This window comes from Sus scrofa, chromosome 10 (genome assembly GCF_054392235.1).
Source record: "Sus scrofa isolate SSC_HxYL_T2T_F1_AM1 chromosome 10, Sscrofa_HxYL_maternal_Yorkshire_Landrace_v2.0, whole genome shotgun sequence".
In the NCBI taxonomy this organism is placed as follows: domain Eukaryota; kingdom Metazoa; phylum Chordata; class Mammalia; order Artiodactyla; family Suidae; genus Sus; species Sus scrofa.
Genome location: NC_139392.1, coordinates 14,524,638 through 14,543,831, shown reverse-complemented (window position 1 = coordinate 14,543,831; position 19,194 = coordinate 14,524,638). Strand labels below are relative to the sequence as shown.

The following is a 19,194-nucleotide window of genomic DNA, read 5'->3' as shown; positions in this document are numbered from 1 at the left end:
TGAGGAATTACACAGTGGCCATGAGCCCGCGTGAGAAAGCATCTCTGATCTCATAGAGTGTATTTTCATGCTTTGTCTTCTACGTATTCTTTAAATACAGACAAAGCATTAGAGAATAGTATTTACATAAATATTAAATAACAGGTTCACAGCATCAGATAAATCAATATATTCTTTGAGAATATCTTAAAATTTTCCTCTCAACTACCAAAATAGATCTGTTTTCCAAAGATTCGTTTATGTACATATACGTATATGAATTTCAAATAGCAATGCACTTGTTAAATTCATGTGGAATTTTTTTTTCTTTTGAGTTCACAAAAAACTAAAATTGAGACTTAACTGGCTTTCCTACTCAAAACTCAAGTTGAGTTTTATTGCTTCTGGTGTAAAGGATTATGAAGCCACATGCATAAGTATTGCAAGGACAGGAAGTAGGATTTGTGCTTGCTCGTCTGTGTTAAGCCATCTCTAGAAACTTGTTAATACAGTATGTTCTCACCTTTATCCACTTCATGCCCTTGGACAGCTGACAGCCCATCTCCAACCCAGCTTAGCTTTGATGGTTTACGACTATTTCTTTTTTCTTTCTTTCTTTTTTCTTTTTTCTTTTTTTTTTTTTTTTTCTTTTTCTTTTTAGGGCTGCACCCACAGTATATGGAAGTTCCCAGGCTAGGGGTCTCATCGGAGCTGCAGCTGCCAGCCTACACCAGAGCCACAGCAATGCCCGATCTGAGCCATGTCTGCCACCTACACTGCAGCTCACCGCAACACCGGATTCTTAACCCACTGAGCAGGGCCAGGGATCGAACCCACATCCTCATGGACACTAGTCGAGTTCATCACCGCTGAGCCACAGGGAAACTCCACTAAGTCCTTTTCAGTCCGTGCTCCGTGCCGGCTCCCAGCAAACACCGGTGCTCCTGGAGCATGGACGTGGATCCCACCTCACCACCGTCCCCTGCTCTCTTGCCTAAGAATTACTCAGCCAGTCCCTTCCCTTTTATGCGCCCTGTTGGAAGCAGAACCTGTTCCCAGGTGGGTCTGCTCTAACCAGCGTGAGTCAGGCTCCAGTCTTCTGCATCTCCACACAGCAGGAGCACCTGCCACATCCTCACTAGGGCTGGGGCACCTGGGGGCAGAACCACCCTGCAGCCCTGGGTTCCTCCTCCCTTATTCAATTCACAGATGCTTTTTTTTTTCTTCTGGTTTTTACATGTTATTTTATATAAATGTAATTACAGTATATTCAGTTTTGTATTATATTTACTTTCAATTAATTTACTCACATGCACTAAACATTTGTTCAGGACTTTATATGTACAAGGCAGTAGGTTGTGGAATCAAAGGTCACTAACACACAGCTTCTACCCTCAAAGAATTTGGGGTGGAGGTGTATGTGTGCGCGCAAAGATTAAGTGCTCAGAATTGCGGATAAGAGATTATGGCTAAGGAGTAGGCCATTGTGTGTATGAACCACATCTTCTTAATCCATTTATTTGTCTATGGACATTTAGGTTGTTTCCATGTCTTGGCTATGGTGAAAAGGGCTACTATGAATATATGGGTGCATTTATCTTTTTGAATTATAGTTTGTCTGAACATATGCCCAGAGTGGGATTTTCTGGATTATATAGTAGTTCTATATTTGGTTTCTGAGGAACCTCCATACTGTTTTCCATGCTGGTTGTACCATTTTGCATTCCCAACAACAGTGTAAGAGGGTTCTCTTTTCTCCACACCCTCTGCAGCATTTGTTATTTGTAGATTTATCAATGATGGCCATTCTGACCGGTGTGAGGTGGCACCTCGCTATAGTTTTTATTTTCATTTCTCTAATAATTAGTGAAGCTGAGCGTATTTTCATGTACCTGTTTGCAATCTGTATATCTTCTTTGGAGAAATGTCTATTTAGATCTTCTGCCCATTTTTCAATTGGGTTTTTTGGTTTTTTGTTGTTGAGTTGTATGAGTTGCTTGTATATTTTGGAGATTAAGCCATTGTCCGTGGCATCATTTGCAACTATTTTCTCCTGTTGCATAGGTTGTCTTCTTGTTTTTTTCCCATGGTTTCCTTTGCTGTGCAAAAGCTTGTCAGTTTGATAAGGTCCCGCTGGTTTATTTTTGTTTTTATTTCCATTGCTTTGGGAGACTGACCTAAGAAAACATTTGTATGGTTGGTGTCAGAGGATGTTTTGCCTATGTTCTCTTTTAGGAGTTTGACGGTGTCTTATGTTTAAGTCTTTAAGCCATTTTGAGCTTATTTTTGTTCGTGGTGTGAGGGTGTGTTCCAGTTTCATTGATTTACATGCAGGTGTTCAGGTTTCCCAGCAGCAATTGTTGAAAAGACTATCTTTTTCCAATTTTATATTCTTGCCTCCTTTGTCAAAGATGAATTGACCACCTTATTATTGAAAACCTTGTTATTAATTGAAAACCTTATTGATTTTCTTATTGAAAACCTTATTGATTTTTTTGTCTAGAGGATCTGTCCATTGATTTGAGTTGCGTGTTAAAGTCTCTTAACTCTTATTATATTCCCATCAATTTCTCCTTTAATGTTTGTTAGTATTTTTGTGTATATCTGGGTGCTCCTGTATTAGGGGCATATATATTGACGATTGCAATATCCTCTTCTTGTATGGATCCTTTTATCATTAAATAGTGTCCTTCTCTCCCCCCTCCCCCAGCAAACACAAGTGTGCTCTCCATGGCCATGACCTGTTTCTGTTTTGTAGATGCGATTACTTGTGTCACAAGTAACTTTTAGTTTCTTTTGCCTAAACAGCCTCTGCTTCCAGGGGAGGCGCTTTCGGCCCTCCACTGTCTCTGTCCAAGGTGAAAAAATTAAAGCACATGGTTTATTCTGTCACAGGGCTCTGATATTGGAGCCAACCAATATCAGACTCCTTCCTGTTTATGTGCTTTTTATCTATTGGCATTTACTATATTAAAAGTTAAACAGGAATTTTTAAAATATGTATTCGTTGACATTTAAAAAAACAAGAAGCCAATTGAATAATAAAGTATTAGTACAATTTTACAGAAAAAGTTGGCATATTTTAAATACCAAAGGAAGGTTAGTGAGAAGGTTGGCACTATTTTAAACTTTTTCAAATCACTTTAATCTTTAGTTAAATATAAGGTTAAATGTCTCATGTCTGCTTCTTCAGTCCATGCATTGCTACCTCTGGAACATTCTACTGTGCACTCGTTAGAAAATGACAGTGAAAAAGTACATACTGTCATCGTATTTTTATGAAAATAATTTTGACCTTGCAGAACCCGTGAAACCGGACTACTGATGTAGAGTTTTTTTGGTTTGGTTTTTGTTTGTTTGTTAAAGTAGGAATTATTGATGAATTTTTTCTAAAGCTTTTTACACTTTTTATATTAATAATATGTGAATTCTCTGTGTTGTTTTCATAATGTTATATTGGATTTTGTTTGTTTTTATTTCTTTAGGATTTTTTCATGGACATTCAAAAGTGAGGTTGGCTAGTTTTAGATTTATTTTTTATTTCTGCAATAAAATCTTTGCTATAAAGTGTCACAGTGATATTAGTTTTTGTCTTTGATATTTCCCTGTGTCAGGAAAGCCTCATGGAGTTCCCGTCCTGGCTCGTGGTTAACGAATACGACTAGGAACCATGAGGTTACGGGTTTGGTCCCTGGCCCCATTCAGTGGGTTAAGGATCCGGCGTTGCCATGAGCTGTGGTGTGGGTTGCAGACGCAGCTGGGATACAGTGTTGCTGTGGCTGCGGTGTAGGCCACCGGCTACAGCTCTGATTCGACCCCTAGCCTGGGAACGTCCATATGCCGTGGGAGCGGCCCTAGAAAAGGCAAAAGACAAAAAAAAAAAAAAAGGAAAGCCTCGTGCAGCTCTATGTTATTTCTCTAGTGTCGATGAGAGGCAGGACAGAGCACCTTTCTGTCAGGAGCTTGATGCGCAAAAGACGGATCACCTATGACAGAGAGAAGCATCATGCTTCTCACTTTTATTGCCACTCCCCCCACCATGAAAAGCCCTACTGCGGCTTCTTTTCATTTATATTTTCTCTCTCTCAAATGCCGAGGACTCGGGGGAAACTAATGCAGCCACAGAGTTTGGTGTAGGGCATTAAGAGAGCAATTGCAGCTAAAAAGGCTTGGCTGAAATACTAACTCATCTGCTTACTAAATGTCTTCAAGGCTCAGGCTCCTCATTTGTTAACTGTGGCTTAATAATACCTGCCTCATAGGTCCGGTGAAAACACATTGAAATCATATACATAAATTGCTCATATGTATCTGGCACATAGTCATTGTTTAATAATCGGTGGTTAAAGTTATTTTAGCAATCATGTTTTCAAAGGGAGTCAAGAATGCAGGAGTAAATGCAGTTACTTTTGACCTGGTATAATCAGGGACCTTATACAAATGGTTTTTATTACTGGGAATAAGATGACAGGCATGAGGTGGCATTGTCCCTAAGAGAGGGTGGAGTCCTCACACATATAGGCTGCTTGTCCCTAACTGTATTCTGCCAGTACCATTAGCAACCTAATGGCGTATCGCAGGCATGTTTGGGTTAATCAGTGAATTCATAATACCTGCTCTCTCTTCCCTGCACACGTATTTCTGAATGATACTCAGTATATTGTCATAGTTTAAAAAGTACACGGGTGGAGTTCCTTGGTGGCCTCGAGGTTCAGGATTTGATATTGCCATTGCTCTGGCTTGGGATCGATCCCAGGTCCAGCAACTTCCACATGCTACATGCAGCCAGAAAATTTAAAAAAAAAAAAATTAAAGCGCATGGTTTATTCTGTCACAGGGCTGTGATATTGGAGCCAACCAAGGCATCAATGGCCAGGTCCCAGTTAACAGAACTTTTTCAGCTGTCACAAAACTCAGTGATTTCTGGCATTTTCTGTGCACCACAAGTACTCACTTAGCTGTCCAAGAGGTACATTTTTTCACTGAAACACATGAAATGTGTACCATATGTGCTCCTCTCTACGAAGTGTAAGAGTAAAATATATGTGGATTTCTGTTGATGATGATAAGAACATTAGGGAGTTCCCACTGTGGCTTGGCAGATTAAGGACCCAGTGTTGTCTCCGTGAGGATGCAGGTTCAATCCCTGGTCTTGCTCAGTGGATTGCCACAAGCTACAGCGTAGGTCACAAATGCGGCTCAGATCTGGTGTTGCTGTGACTGTGACATAGGCTCCAGCTATGTCTCCAGTTCAACCGCTAGCCCAGGAACTTCCGTACGCTGCAGGTGTGGCCATAAAAAGGGGGGGGGTAGAATATTGATGAGTACCTTTATTTATAGAAGTCCCTGGTTACAAAAGCTTTTTGCATTCATTATGTCACTCATAGTTTACAGGGACCATGTAGGATGGTAATCATTGTCCTTAGCTTACAAACAAGAGAAGCAAGACTGGGGAGTTGTACTGACTCTCATGTAACTAGGTCTCCCTCCTTACTTATGACTAAAAAGCTTGGCATTGCCTTCAAAACTCGATGCAATCTCTACAAAATAGTATGTATATTTTTTGTCAACTCTTAGTGTATATCAGGGTATTTTATTTCATTAAGGCTGGCTTTGTGCACAGGAGCTAGTTTTTGTTTTATTTTAGTGAAATGACTAATTGCGCCTTTCATTGGTTTGGTGGTCTAATGTGCTTTGCGTGTCTGCTCATTCTCTATCCATTGTTACAACATCTCTAAGAGGAAGCTTGGCTGCTGGGGAAAGAGTCACAACATGGAACGTGCCTTCGAAGTGCAACAGGCATAAAACCTAGAAACCCCCAGGTTTTGATTCTGGGCTAGAACCAGCAGGTGTAGTATCCGTAGATCATAAGGGGGATGCTTTTGAATTTTGTACCACATGCAATCTGCAGACATATGTTCATGTGTTCATTTGATACTGAAATAGTAGCAGAGCTTTAATGTATTTCCAAATATATCCCTTGAAAAGTATCAGTGATATTCCTATTCAACTTTCGGCATTGTCATTATGTGGTATCCATGAGAAACAAATTATGTTGAAGTCAGTAAGAATGATGCAATTTTCTACCCTTAATCCTCAAATCACCCCATGCTCCTGATGCTGCCTTCTCTATCAGCGGTCCTTGTTACTGATTCTTTTAACTGCTTTAGAAAATCAAAATTGTGTTAATCCAAATTTGAATCTTTCATTTGTGTTAAGCAAAAATAATAATGTCCCAGTCTGTTCCTTTGGATTGAAAAATATTTTGACAGTGTGGCTATCATGAGCCTCTGCGAGTGAAACTATTCTGTTTTGTTCCCTGGTTACATCTTTTATCCTCAGTCTGCTCTTTCTATCCTTAAATAGGTTTGGAGCTACAATGTCCTACTGTTATGTAATATCTGGTGCTTTTTATAGGAGCCAAGGGTAGAATAAAAATTAGCTTCCTTATTATTAAGTCAGTTCTTCTACAGCTGGGTTGGCAACTTTTCAAAATATCGTGCCTAGATGTCTGTCCTGTATACCCTGAAATGGTGAGAGTGTGGATAATGGTTGGGTGATGCTGGGAGCAAGACCCTGAGAACCGAAACAGCCCGCTCTCAAAGAGGTGGGCACAATGCCGTATTGATCTCAGTTACTGGGGGTTTGTATCCCCTGGGGACTGGGCAGGTGTCAGGGGAGAAGGACAGCCTCCAGCTCCAGGGTGCTACTGAGAACCTAGCCTCTTGGACCTTTCCTACTAGAGCCGAAATAAAAATCTCTTTGCCACTGGGGCAGAGGCAACAGATAATCTTTTAAGTATCGACAGAGAAAACACACCAGGCAAAATGTTAACAGTTGAAGAATATGAAAAAAAGAGTCCATGTAGTCCTGAAAACCATTCTTGAAATTCTTTCAATATGTTTGAAATCATATGAAAGCAAAAAGTGTAAAATGTGCTCTCGAACACACACGCACACACGCACACGCACACGCACATGCACACACGAGCACACAGTCTGTGAGGGCTGACTAGGCTGACAGATGAGTTCAATCTGCCAATACCCTAGCAGGGCCAGTATGAACTCTGATTCATAGGGAGCAGTTATCTTTTTTTTTTTTTTTTTTTTTTTGTCTTTTTGCCTTTTCTAGGGCCGCCTCTGCAGCATATGGAGGTTCCCAGGCTAGGGGTTTAATCGGAGCCATAGCTGCTGGCCTACACCACAGCTCACGGCAACGCCAGATCCTTAACCCACTGAGCAAGGCCAGGGACCGAACCCACAACCTCAGGGTTCCTAGTTGGATTCATTAACCACTGAGCCACGATGGGAACTCCAGAAGCAGTTATCATTTAGCCTGTTTTAGTCTGTTCATTTACTTCTCCCTAGATACACAAATTGGACTGAAAAAAAAAAAGGAAAGAAAGATAAGCTGTGCTCTCCTAATCTGACACCAAGTATCTGCTTCAAATGAACTTATTTCTTGAAAAAAAAATTAAATTAAAATTTTAAAACACTCTCAATGAATAAGAAAAAAATGTACATCCTCTTTCAAACCCACAGAGCTGTGGAAAATTTTTCCTCCACTCTGCTGTTTTCCCTTTTCACAATTTTTACATCCCTCCTCACAGTCAGAAACTGGATATTTCAAAACACATTACATTTTGTTATCAAAAACTTCAACCTAAAGACATTTGTCATTGCATATTTTCAAATGTTAGCAGTCAGCCCTTTGAGAAATGAAAAACTGGAAGTTCCTGTCGTGGCTCAGTGGTTAATGAATCCGACTAGGAACCATGAGGTTGCAGGTTCGATCCCTGGCCTCACTCAGTGGGTTAAGGATCCAGCATTGCTGTGAGCTGTGGTGTAGGTTGCAGATGTGGCTTGGATCCAGAGTTGCTGTGGCTATGGTGTAGGCTGGCAACTACAGCTCCAGTGGGACCCCAAGCCTGGGAATCTCCATATGCTGTGGGTACAACCCTAAAAAGAAAAAAAAAAATAGAAAGAGAGAAAAATGAGAAATCGAAGCTGCCATTAGGGAAATGAAATTCAAAGATATAGTCTGGTGCCTGACTTGATGTGTCTGCAGAATTTTGAAATGAACTTAGCTCTGCACCTTTGCCTCCATTTCTACCATATAATAAATTCCCAAAAATGATGTATGACCTTGAATTGCTAATTTTTTTTCTCTCTTCAGTATCTTTGAATAGTTTTTTTTTTAATTAGCAATTTTCTCAGATCCTAGTAAACAATCACAAAGCATGGGAGAAAGATTCAGTCCTTTGCTATGTGATTGCTTTCTTTATGTCAAGTTGTACTGCTGATAATAACAGCAGCTAATTGCCTGCTGCACTGTGTCAGCAGCCATGCTGAACCCCTTCCAAGCATCTCCTGCAGCATTGCATTTGGTGGTGCTACTCTTGTCCCCACCGAGTAGAATATACACCCCATGATCTTAACGCTTCTGTAGTCGTGTGGTTTTGTTTGTATATGTAAGTGACATTTTTTAAAGTGACACAGCCCTTTAAATAAGTGACTTCAGAGATTTTCTACAGTCTATAGAAAGTGCAGGTTTTTCCATTGGGGATTTTAATCTTCACTTTTAATCTTCAAATTTAATCTTCCATTAAGTCTTCATTCAAGAGCAATGAGGAACAGTGATACCACAATGAGTCCTTTGGAAATTAAGCTCTTTTCTTCTGTGTCTACAGCTCACTCTTTTTTTTTTTTTTCCCACTGTACAGCAAGGGGGTCAGGTTATCCTTACATGCATACATTACAATTACAGTTTTTCCCCCACCCTTTCTTCTGTTGCAACATGAGTATCTAGACATAGTTCTCAATGCTATTCAGCAGGATCTCCTTGTAAATCTATTCTAAGTTGTACAGCTAACTTTTTAACGCACTTTCTATGGTAGTAAAACACCCTTAACATGAGATCTGTCCTCTTCACAAATTTTAAGTGTTCAGTACGTTACCGTTGACCTTTAGTACAATGTCGTACATTAGATTTCTAGATGCATCTTCCTTCACTCGAATGTTCTTTCTCCTTCCCCCACTCCTGGGAACCACCTTTTTTTTTTTTTTTTTTTCCTTTTTTTTTCCTTCCTTTTCTTTTTTTTCCTTTTATTCTTTAGTTCTGTGAATTTGACCATTTTAGAAGCCTTATAGAAGCGGGATCGAGTGGGATTTCTCTTTCTGTGACTGGTTTGCTTCACTTAGCATCATGTCCTCAGCGTTCATCCACATTGTCACATATTACAGGATTTTCGTTTTTAGGCTGAATCCTATGCCACTTTCTGGATAGACCACATTTTGTTTATGCCTTCTTCTGTCTATGGACGCCACGTCTTCCTCATGCCCAGTTCTGCCAATAGACGTTTAGGATGTTTCCCACTTTGGCTGTTATGAGCATTGTGAACAGTGAACATGGGGTTACTAATATCTCTTTGAGATTCTGATTTCAGTACTTACGGGTAAACACCCGGGAGCGGGGTTGCCAGGCCGTATGATAGTTTGATGTGTAATCTTTTGGGGACTCTCCATCCTGTTTTCCGTAGTGGATGCACCACTGAACATCACCTCCAAGAGTGCAAGGGTGGCTGTCTCTAACAGGGAGCTACCTGAAAAGGAAAGTAGGAAAATGATCCCATTTACAATAGAGCGACAAAATAAAATAAAATAAAATCAGTAGGTATAAATTTAACTAAGGAAGTGAACAACTCATACATGGAAGCTACCAAACATTGATGAAATAAATGAAGCAAGACACAAACAAATGGAAAGACATCCCGTTTTCATGGATTGGTTGACAATATTATTAAAAACCACACATTTTGAAAAACCTCGTCATTTATGAGATAAGCTGTGTACCACTTGGCTCAGCTGTATTGTCTTAACTCGGCTGTTCCCTAGAACAACCAGGCAGGGAAAATGCACAGGATCACAGCTTATGTTTGTCCTTGGATGTTTGCAGATCAAAATGGAGACAGCTCAAAACAAAATTATAAATTCAGGAGTAGAGAAGCTTTCTTTGTTCTCGTCTTTCCTTCTCAAAAACTTTTGTGAGTTCCTAGTGTCCTCTTGCTGTTTAAGTAGCCAACCTACATAAAATCTGGAAACAATCTCATATCAGTCATGTATACTTATAAACTGAAGGACCAATTGTATTTCAAGGAGAAAAAAAAAAAGAACTTGAGCTAAATTTTCCTGTACCATTAATGTGTCTTTTAAACCTAGCCAAAGAATTAGACCATTTGTTTCCTGTTAATAAATGTATGATAACAGTGATAGATGATGGCCAGCTGGCCAGGAAGTTAAGTTTTAGATGTCTATGCTCTTTTTTAAATTTATTTTTAACTGAAATAGAGTGAATTTATAATGTTATGTTAGATTCAGGTGTACAGCATAGTGATTCAATCTATTTATAGAATATACTGTATTATTATAAAATGATAGCTACATTTCTGTGCTGAACGATATATGTTTGCTGATTATTTATTTTATGCCTAGTAGTTTCCATCTCTTCGTGCTGTACCCCTATCTCATTCCTCTCCCTTTCCTCTCCTCACTGGTAACCACTAGTCTGTTCTATCAGACTGTTCTGGTTTTGTCGTATACATTTGCTTGTATTACTTCTTAGATGGCACATATATGTGATAAGATAAAGTATTTGTCTCTCTATCCTTTTCACTAAGCGTCGCAGCGTCACAGTCCATCCACGTTGCTGCAAATGGCAGAATTTCATTCTTTTGATGACTGATATTCCAGTATATATGTACCACATCTTCTTTATCCATTCCACTGTCAATAGGCATTTAGGTTGCTTTTATGTCCTGGCTATTGTAAATAATGCTGCTGTGAACATTAGGGTGCGTGTATCTTTTCAAATTATGATTTTCTCCAGATATATGCCCAAGAGTAGGATTTCTGGACCACAGGTAGTTCTATTGTTAGTCTTTTAAGGAGCTTCTATGCTAATAATCTCCATAGTGGTTGTACCAGCTGATATTCCCACCAACAGCTGGGAAGGTTCTCTTTTCTCCACACTCTCTCCAGCATTTATTGGTGTTAGGATTTTTGATGATGGCCATTCTGACCAGTGTGAGGTGAGAGCTCACTGTACTTTTGATGTGCATTTTTCTTTCTTTTCTTTTCTTTTTTTTTTTTTTGTCTTTTTGTCCTTTTAGGGCCACACCTGCAGCATATGGAGGTTCCCAGGCTAGGGGTCTAATCGGAGCTGTAGCCGACGGCCTACGCCAGAGCCACAGCAACGCCGGATCCTTAACTCACTGAGCAAGGCCAGGGATTGAACTCACAACCTCCTGGTTCCTAGTTGGATGCATTAACCACTGAGCCACGATGGGAGTTCCCTATAAATGATGAAATTATCACAAACTCTGCTCTTACTACCCTAATGGATATTGTCCTCATTTTTCTTATGATTAGTGATTTTGAGCATCTTTTCATGTCCCTGTTGGCCATCCGTATGTCTTCTTTGGGTAAATGTTTTAATAGATAGTCTGCTCATTTTTAAAAATTGGGGGTTTTTTTATTTTTAAGTTGTATGAAATGTTTTTTATATTTTGGACATTAATCCTTTTTATTTGTTTTATTCTTATTTTTTTTACAGCTGCACCTGTGGCATCTGGAACTTTGCAGGCTAGGGATTGAATAGAGCTGCAGCTGCAGCCTATGCCACAGCTTGTGGCAATGCCAGATCCTAAACCCACTGAATGCAGCCAGGGAGCAAACCTGCATCCTCTTAGAGACAGTCCCTAACTCCCTGAGCCACAACAGGAACGTTAACCCCTTATCGATCATGTCACTTAGAAATATTTTCTCCCATTCAGTAGGTTGTCTTTTTGCTTTTTCTTAGCATAGCAAAAGAAAAAAAAAAGTTTAATTAGATCCCAGTTCTTTATTTTGGCTTTTATTTCTTTTGCCTTAGGAGATAGATCCAAAAAATATTGCTAAGATTTATGTTCAAGGAGTAATCTACCTATGTTCTCTTTTAGGAATTTTATGATGTCAGGTCTTACAGCAATGTCTTTAATCCATTTTGAGTTTATTTTTATATATGGAATGAGGAAATAATGTAATCTCATTCTTTCCCATGTAGCTGCCCAGTTTTTCCAGCACCACTTATTGAAGACACGGTGTTTTCTCCATTGTGTATTCTTGCTTCCTTTGTCATAGATTTATTGCTCATAGGGTTGTGGGTTTATTTTCTTTAGTAGTATGCTTGTGTTCCTTTCTTTCTAGTTTTTGTGTGTCGTAGGTTTTTTATTTGTGGTTATCACAGAGGTCATATTTGTTGACCAGTAACTATATGCACTTCTTTTTAACTGGTGGTCGTTTGACGTTCAGACTTATTCTAAAGCATCTGTCTTTTTTACTCCCCCTCCAACATTTTGTGTATTTTGGTATCATATTTTACATCTGCATGTGCATCCCGTCCCTGCTTATTGTCGTTATATTTGATTTGACAAAATCCACCTTTTCCTCCAGGTACTGGCTTGTTTAAGTGGCTGAACCTCAGCCCTTACTATTTAATTGCCTTTCCTAGTAGGGTTTTCCCTTTGCCTGTAGATACTTACTTCCTGTTATAGCCCTTTCTTTTTCCCTTAGAAAAGACCTTTTAAAACTTATCTTAGGGTAGCTTTAGTATTGATGAACTCTTGCAGCTTTTGCTTGTCTGAAAAGTTAACGTATCTCTCTTTCTACTGGAAATCTCTCCGGGTGGAATAGCCTAGACTGCCGGGTTTTCCTTTCAGCACTTGTAATATATCATGCCACTCCCTTCTGGCCTGCAAAGTTTCTGCTGAAAAATCAGCTGATAATCTTATGGGGGTTCCTTTGTAAATGACTCTGTTTTTCTCTCGCTTGTCTTAGCCTTCTCTGTTTAACTCTTACCACTTTAATTCTATGTTTGGGAGTGAGTCCATTTGTTGTCATCTTGTTTGGGACCCTCTGTGCCTCCTGTTACTGAATATCGGTTTCCTTCTTCAGATTACAGAAGTTTTAGCCATAATTTCATCAAATACATTTTTGAGCCTGTATCTCTTTCTTTTCTCCTTCTGGGTTCCCTATAATGTGAATGTTGGTACTTTTGAAGTTACTGCATTAAAATCCTCTTTGTGTTCATCTATTTTTTTCCCCCTAATTCAACTAGCATTCTTATGATTGCTACTTTGAATTCATTATCTGGCAAACTTTCTGTTTCATTTTTTTCTGGGCTTTTCTCTTGCTCTTTCAATTAAGGTAGGCTCCTCTATCTTCTCATTTTGTTTAACTTCTCTCTCTCTATGAACTTAGGAGAACCAGTCACCTCGTGTAATCTTAGAGGGGTGTCCTTATGTGGGAGTATCCCTGTGGAGCCTACAGGTGCCTCGTACTGGATTTGATGGGAACAGAAGTCATCTCCTTCTCAGGGTGTGCCTGTTACCAAGTCCAAGTTCATACTGCTTACTGCATGACAGGCCAATAAATTGAGGGATGAATTGTTGGGACAAAGAATAGCAACTTTATTTGGAAAGCCAGCAGAGCAAGAAGATGGCGGACTAGTGACCCAAAGAAACGTCTCACCAAAGTGGGATTTTTTTATACCAAAGGGGGTGTGACTGAGTGTTGCAGACTTCTTGGTCATGGCCAGACCCCAGAGGGAATGTGATAATCCCTTTTTCTTGCAGTTGTCCACAAGGTCTGGTTATCATGTCCCTGTAAACCTCCAGTAGACAAATGTTATTTTCCGTTTTGCAACTTTTTAACCTCTCTGTGAATGAAGAGTGTTACAGCTTTAACAGTCAAACCTGGGAGGCAGAGCTTTTACATATATTTCAGGCTGTATGCAACATTCTTTCATGGATTTACAAGAGAAAGGTCAGAGCCAGCATAACTAAGCACAAGCAATAGAGGACGAAGCTTAGAGCTAAAGGAATGGATCCAACATGAAGTCAGATGTGTTCTCTGCTGCGTGTCGGCAGCTATCACCTGGGTCGGAGGTGGGGCTGGAGATGGAGGAGCTGTGGCCTGAACCACGTGTGAGGAAGGCTTTCCCTCTTCTCAGTGGCCCTCACTGCCCTGTTAGGGTGGATGTGGGATGGCACATTGATGGAGCAGAAGTCCCAGGTGTCGGGTCCAAGCTGCCTCTGTTACCTTTACGTGCGTGCTTTCCCCTCTCCCGGCACCTGCACCCTCGCCCCAGAGAGGAGCCGTTCTGGAGCAAGAGGGGCTCGTGTGAGCTCTCAGCTCGTGATGAGGCACAGTCACAGACGGAGGTTTGATAAGCCAGCAGTGGCAGCCCTTGCTGCATTTGAGTCTCCGTTGCCCCTCACATCTGATCACTGTCCCCAGCTTCCACCACCCCTGTGTTACAGTGGTGCTGCATCGCTGTGTAGCTGGGACTGTGCAGGTGTGTGTTTTAGGGCGTGGCTGTGGCAGTCCTGCTTTCAGGGCCCTCTGGATAAGCTGCCTGAGTAAGCACCATCCATGGCCACCACAGCCACACTCAGGCCCCACCCTGGGTCTGAGATATCTCCGAGTCCCATGGTCGAACTCTGGCCCTGTCACAGCTGCTCTCACTCCAGAGTGGAGCGTTTGCTTGGTTTAGCCTGGGACGCAGGCCATGGTGGTGGCGGGGAACTCACAGCTCCTGGAGCGTCCTCAAGCCACCCTTTCCACCTGCCTCAGCCGGGAGCAGGCACATGCTCAGCACAGGCAGAGTGCAGGCTGCCCACGGCCTTCTCCAGTGGCCTATGCCCAGTTGAGGGGGCTCATCCTCCCTGTGTCAGCCCCCAGGACTGCAGCACCCGGTCTGGGACTCAACACTCACTCTCAGGGAAGCTCTCCACTCATGTATTCTTCCTTTGCCCTGGATCCCTCCCAGGCCCACAGGCCCACACGTGAACTCTCTTCTCTTCCCACCTGATTCCATGTGGGTCTTTCTTACAGCCTGGGCCCTACAGTAATCTTTCTGCCAGTCTCCCAGTAGGTTTCAGTGATCATTATTCCACATCTAGACAGAATTTTGATATGTTCATGGTGGAAGGTGAGTTCCACGTCCTTTTTCTCAACCATCATGACCCATGGCCTAGATACTTTGCTCTTAAGTGTGCACATACACATATATACACACACACACCAGAAAAACAGTAAATAAAACCCATTTTGTATTTTTTTTTTTTTTTTTTTTTTTTGCTTTGGGGGCTGCTCCTACTGTGTAGGGAAGTTCCCAGGCTAGAAGCTGAATCAGCCCCCAGCCTACACCACAGCCACAGCAACATGGGATCCAAGCTGTGTCTGCGACCTACACCACAGCCTATGTCAACGCGGGATCCTCAACCCCCTGAGCAAGGCCAGGGATCGAACCCACATCCTCATGGGTACTAGTCGAGTCTGTTTCTGCTGAGCCACAACAGGAACTCCCCCATTTTGAATTTTAAACACGAGTAGTGCTCAGAAAAAAAAATTATGTAAATTTATTTTTTCTCTCATTCACTCATTTATTCAATCAGTAAACATTCGTTAAACTTCTACCAGGTATCAGGAAATTTCAGTCTCTAATATAAGATATTAAACAAGACAGGCAACGTCTCTATATCTGAGCAGCTTACTTTCCATGGAGAAATACAGAGGAAACAAACAAATATACACAAGCAGAGTTCCTGCTGTGATGCAGCAGGATCGGTGGCATCTCTGGAGTGCAGCAGGATCGGTGGCAGGGTGGGCTGAGGATCCAGCGTTGCCGCAGCTGCTGTCTGGGCCACACCCATGAGATGGGCTCGAGGACACAGCCAGGGCGAGTAGGGCTGCCAAGGCAGCGGAGGCTGCTTCCCAGCCCCTTGAGGACACAGCGCCGGGTTTGCCTTGTCTCCCAAGGGTGAGGAGAAGTGCACAGCGATCAGAAGAGGACGGTGATGCTGTGGCCTTCGTTATAAACGGTGATTCTGGCTGCTGCGTAGAGAGCAGCTGGAGCATAGAGTAAACACACTCTCCCGAAGTCCAGGAGAGACAGTGCAGCTCGGACCAGGGTGGAACCAGTGAAGATGGAGAGAAGCAGACAGACTCAGGATGTGTTTGGAGATAAAGTTCACGAGCTCTGTTGATGAATCAACCATAGGAAGTGAGGCAAAGAGAGGAGTCAGCGATACCGCCTGGGCCATGGCTGGGGTCTCTTGCGGCTTCTGTGGTGGTGGCACACCCTGAGAGGAGAGCTGAAAAGGAACAGGTTGGAGGTGAGAGAAATCGAGTTCTGGTTTGGACGCTGTTTGCCCTTCTTGGGAAACTGAACTGTGTCTGGAAGGCTTTTCCCACAAAAGACTGGGTACAGAACCCCCTGCCAATTATCCCCTTTCAGGATTTGGGGTAGCTGCTGCCTTAGGGTGCTGCCCGGTCCCTCTCAGCACAGAATGAATTTTCAGCTCCTGTTCTTTATGTCATTCCCTCTCTTAGAACTCCAAGTTTGGGGAGTTCCTGTTGTGGCTCAGCAGGTTACAAACCTGACTCGTATCCATGAGGATGCAGGTTCAATCCCTGGCCTCGCTCAAGGGGTTAAGGATCTGGTGTTGCTGTGAGCTGTCCTTCTTGTGGCTGTGGTGTAGGCTGGCAGCTGAAGCTCTGATTTGACCCTTAGCTTGGGAACGTCCATGTGCTGTAGGTGAGGTGCTGGAAAGCACACACACACACACAAAGACCTCAAGTTTGATGTCACCTAAGCTAATCCACTTAATCAATGTGTATAGTATTTATGTCCTAAGTTTTCCAAAAGATGTCATGAGAACTTGTCAACATTTCATTTGTCACTGTTGTTGTACTTACTGCATTTCCAAAAATGTAACTCTGTCCAAAACACAGCCAAAAAGTAGACTCCACCCACGTCTTAACTTTGATTAAGATTTCTTAAAACACACAGTTTAACTCATGTGCTTTAATTGTGTCATTTGCTACAATGTGAGGCTGTCTATTAAACTGGTATTTGTCTGGTTTCCTGTCCCTGGTCAGAAATCCAAGTAAGAAATTGAGGCTAGGATGTTGCTGGAGGCGAGGACGTTGAGAGGCAGCAAAAGTGATGACTGATAGGGAGAAGGCAGAGACGCTCTAAAAATGACATAAAACCTCAAAGAAGAAAAAAAAAAGCCATTCAGAATCAGCCATCATGCCTCGTGGGCATTCTTTTTTAAGGACAGCAAAGTAAATGCTGTTCCAGTGATGACCTGGAATCAACCAGAAAAGGTCACGCTGCGTTGGATGCATTTGTGGAAGAATGCAGGGGTAGATGGGAATTATTTTAGAAAATCTTCCCTGAAGATAAAAGTAAAACTTTTGGTACTTAGTGATATATATGTAATCTGGAAAATAACTTTATATGAAACCCGCTTTTCTGACACAACCGAGCAAAGTACTTAGCTTTCCCTACCTTTGGAAATCAAGTTTTAATGCAATGAAGTGTGTTTCTGAAATCTCCCTGCTTTGGTACAGAGGTCTTGCTAACCAAGGCCTCCTTAACATGCAGCCTTTCTCTCTGTGCTTGGCCTGTACGGGAGGGTGGACGCTCCATTGCTGGGCAGAGATTCTGGAGCCACCCACGCCCTCTGGAATGCAAGGCCACTGTCATAATTCATGGCACTATAACATTCAATATAGACGGTTCATCAAGTATTCCAATGTGTGCTTTTATGAACTTGTCATTGTCCAGTTGTCTCCTAGTTATCTATTCTAACAATTACGGTAAAAGCCTTGAGAACTTACTGTGAGTTTTTTATACTAACAGAATTTTATCTGGTTCTCTGCCTCTTACAGCACACGATTAAATCACCAGTGCTAACAATAGCCTTGTGTCCAAAATTAAACATATTCACTAATTCAGTAACGGATTCATTTTTCTATTTTGGGCTCTTAATTTTTGTTCTGTAGAAGCTTCTGTTGCCATCAGAAGGATAGTCTAGGTTTCATTCCTTCATCCTTAACATTTAATAAATGCCTTAAGAGTTAAAGTCAAAAATTTTAAGGCATTTGATGATTTTAAGCCAAAGAACCAGGAATCCCAGAATTCTGTGTTGCTACTCACCCATCCTGAAAGAGATCCCAGAGAAACAACACAATGTAAACCAAAATGCCACATTACTGATGTTTTGGGGGGGGTTGTTTGTTTGTGTTTGCTTTTTGGGGCCACACCTGTGGCTTATGGAAGTTCCCCAGATAGAGGTCATATCGAAACTACAGCTCCCAGTTGACACCACAGCCATAGCAGTGAAGGATCCGAGCCATGTCCGCAACCTACACTGCAGCCCATAGCAACTTCAGATCTTCAATCTGCTGAGCGAGGCCAAGGATTGAACCCTCAACCTCATGGTTCCTAGTCAGATTCGTTTCTGCTGCGCCACAATGGGAACTCCAAGAGGGATCTTTTTTTATCCCCCATTTGAAACTCTCTTCATGTCCCCAAACTGCAATTAGATGTTTCTAAGAAAAAAGTCAGAGAAAGTGCTGGACCTCAGTCCCTCCTGTGGCTGGCAGACCCGATGCAGCAAAACCAAAGGGTCCCTGCACGTCCGTCCGCCTCAGGCTTTTGCCTCTGCCTCAAGGAGCTCATGTTTCATTCAAGGTAAAACATAACAACTCAGTCTCTACTCAGTGATTTTTTTATTTTTTTATTTCTAAGCAATTCCAGCAGGGAATATTTTCAGCATGTGAAAGCCGAACCTGAAACATGAGTAATGCCAGTGATCACAGAGCAGACATAGGCAAACTTACTCATGAGACACCTCCTGGCAGCTGGTTGAGGACTGCGGCAGGCTGTGCCTATATGACAACTGCTAGTGGGTAAAAGAGGAGTCTCGCTGAAGGACGGACCGACAGTTCCTAGATATTACATGGAAGCGGTCTGATTTCGGCCAGAGCATGTGAAGAGAATGTGAGTAATAATTCAGGAAGACAGCCAAGGCTGCCTAACGGGAAACTTCTCTCCCAGCCTCTCTGCCGTCGACCACCAGATGGTAATCAGTAATCGCACACACTCAGCCTTGTGCCCGCATCGCCAGTGATGATGTGAAGATGCCAAAGGCAAAGGCGGAAGGAGGCAGAGACGGGCTCTGCTACAAACGTTCACGCTGGAAGTGGTCACGTCAGGAATCTCAACGCAGCTGCGTGAACAAGCCACGTTCCAGTGGGAGCGTTCAGTGAATCACTTGAAACCGTGTAAATCCAATCCAGTCACTTAAAACCATATAAATCCCTG

At 42.0% G+C, this 19,194-nt stretch overlaps 1 protein-coding gene across 15 annotated transcripts in view; it reads left to right on the top strand.

The window, feature by feature from the left end:
• Positions 1-19,194, top strand: part of RGS7 (regulator of G protein signaling 7) — a 373,292-nt gene that overhangs the window by 307,844 nt on the left and 46,254 nt on the right. Inside the window, exon 10 of one of the 15 annotated variants that reach the window (XM_084979242.1) lies at positions 804-3,552. The exons of the other annotated variants lie outside the window; for them this stretch is intronic. The gene's annotated coding sequence lies outside the window, so the exon portion shown is untranslated. Of the gene's footprint in view, positions 1-803; positions 3,553-19,194 lie in introns of those variants that run through there. 15 annotated transcript variants of the gene reach the window in all.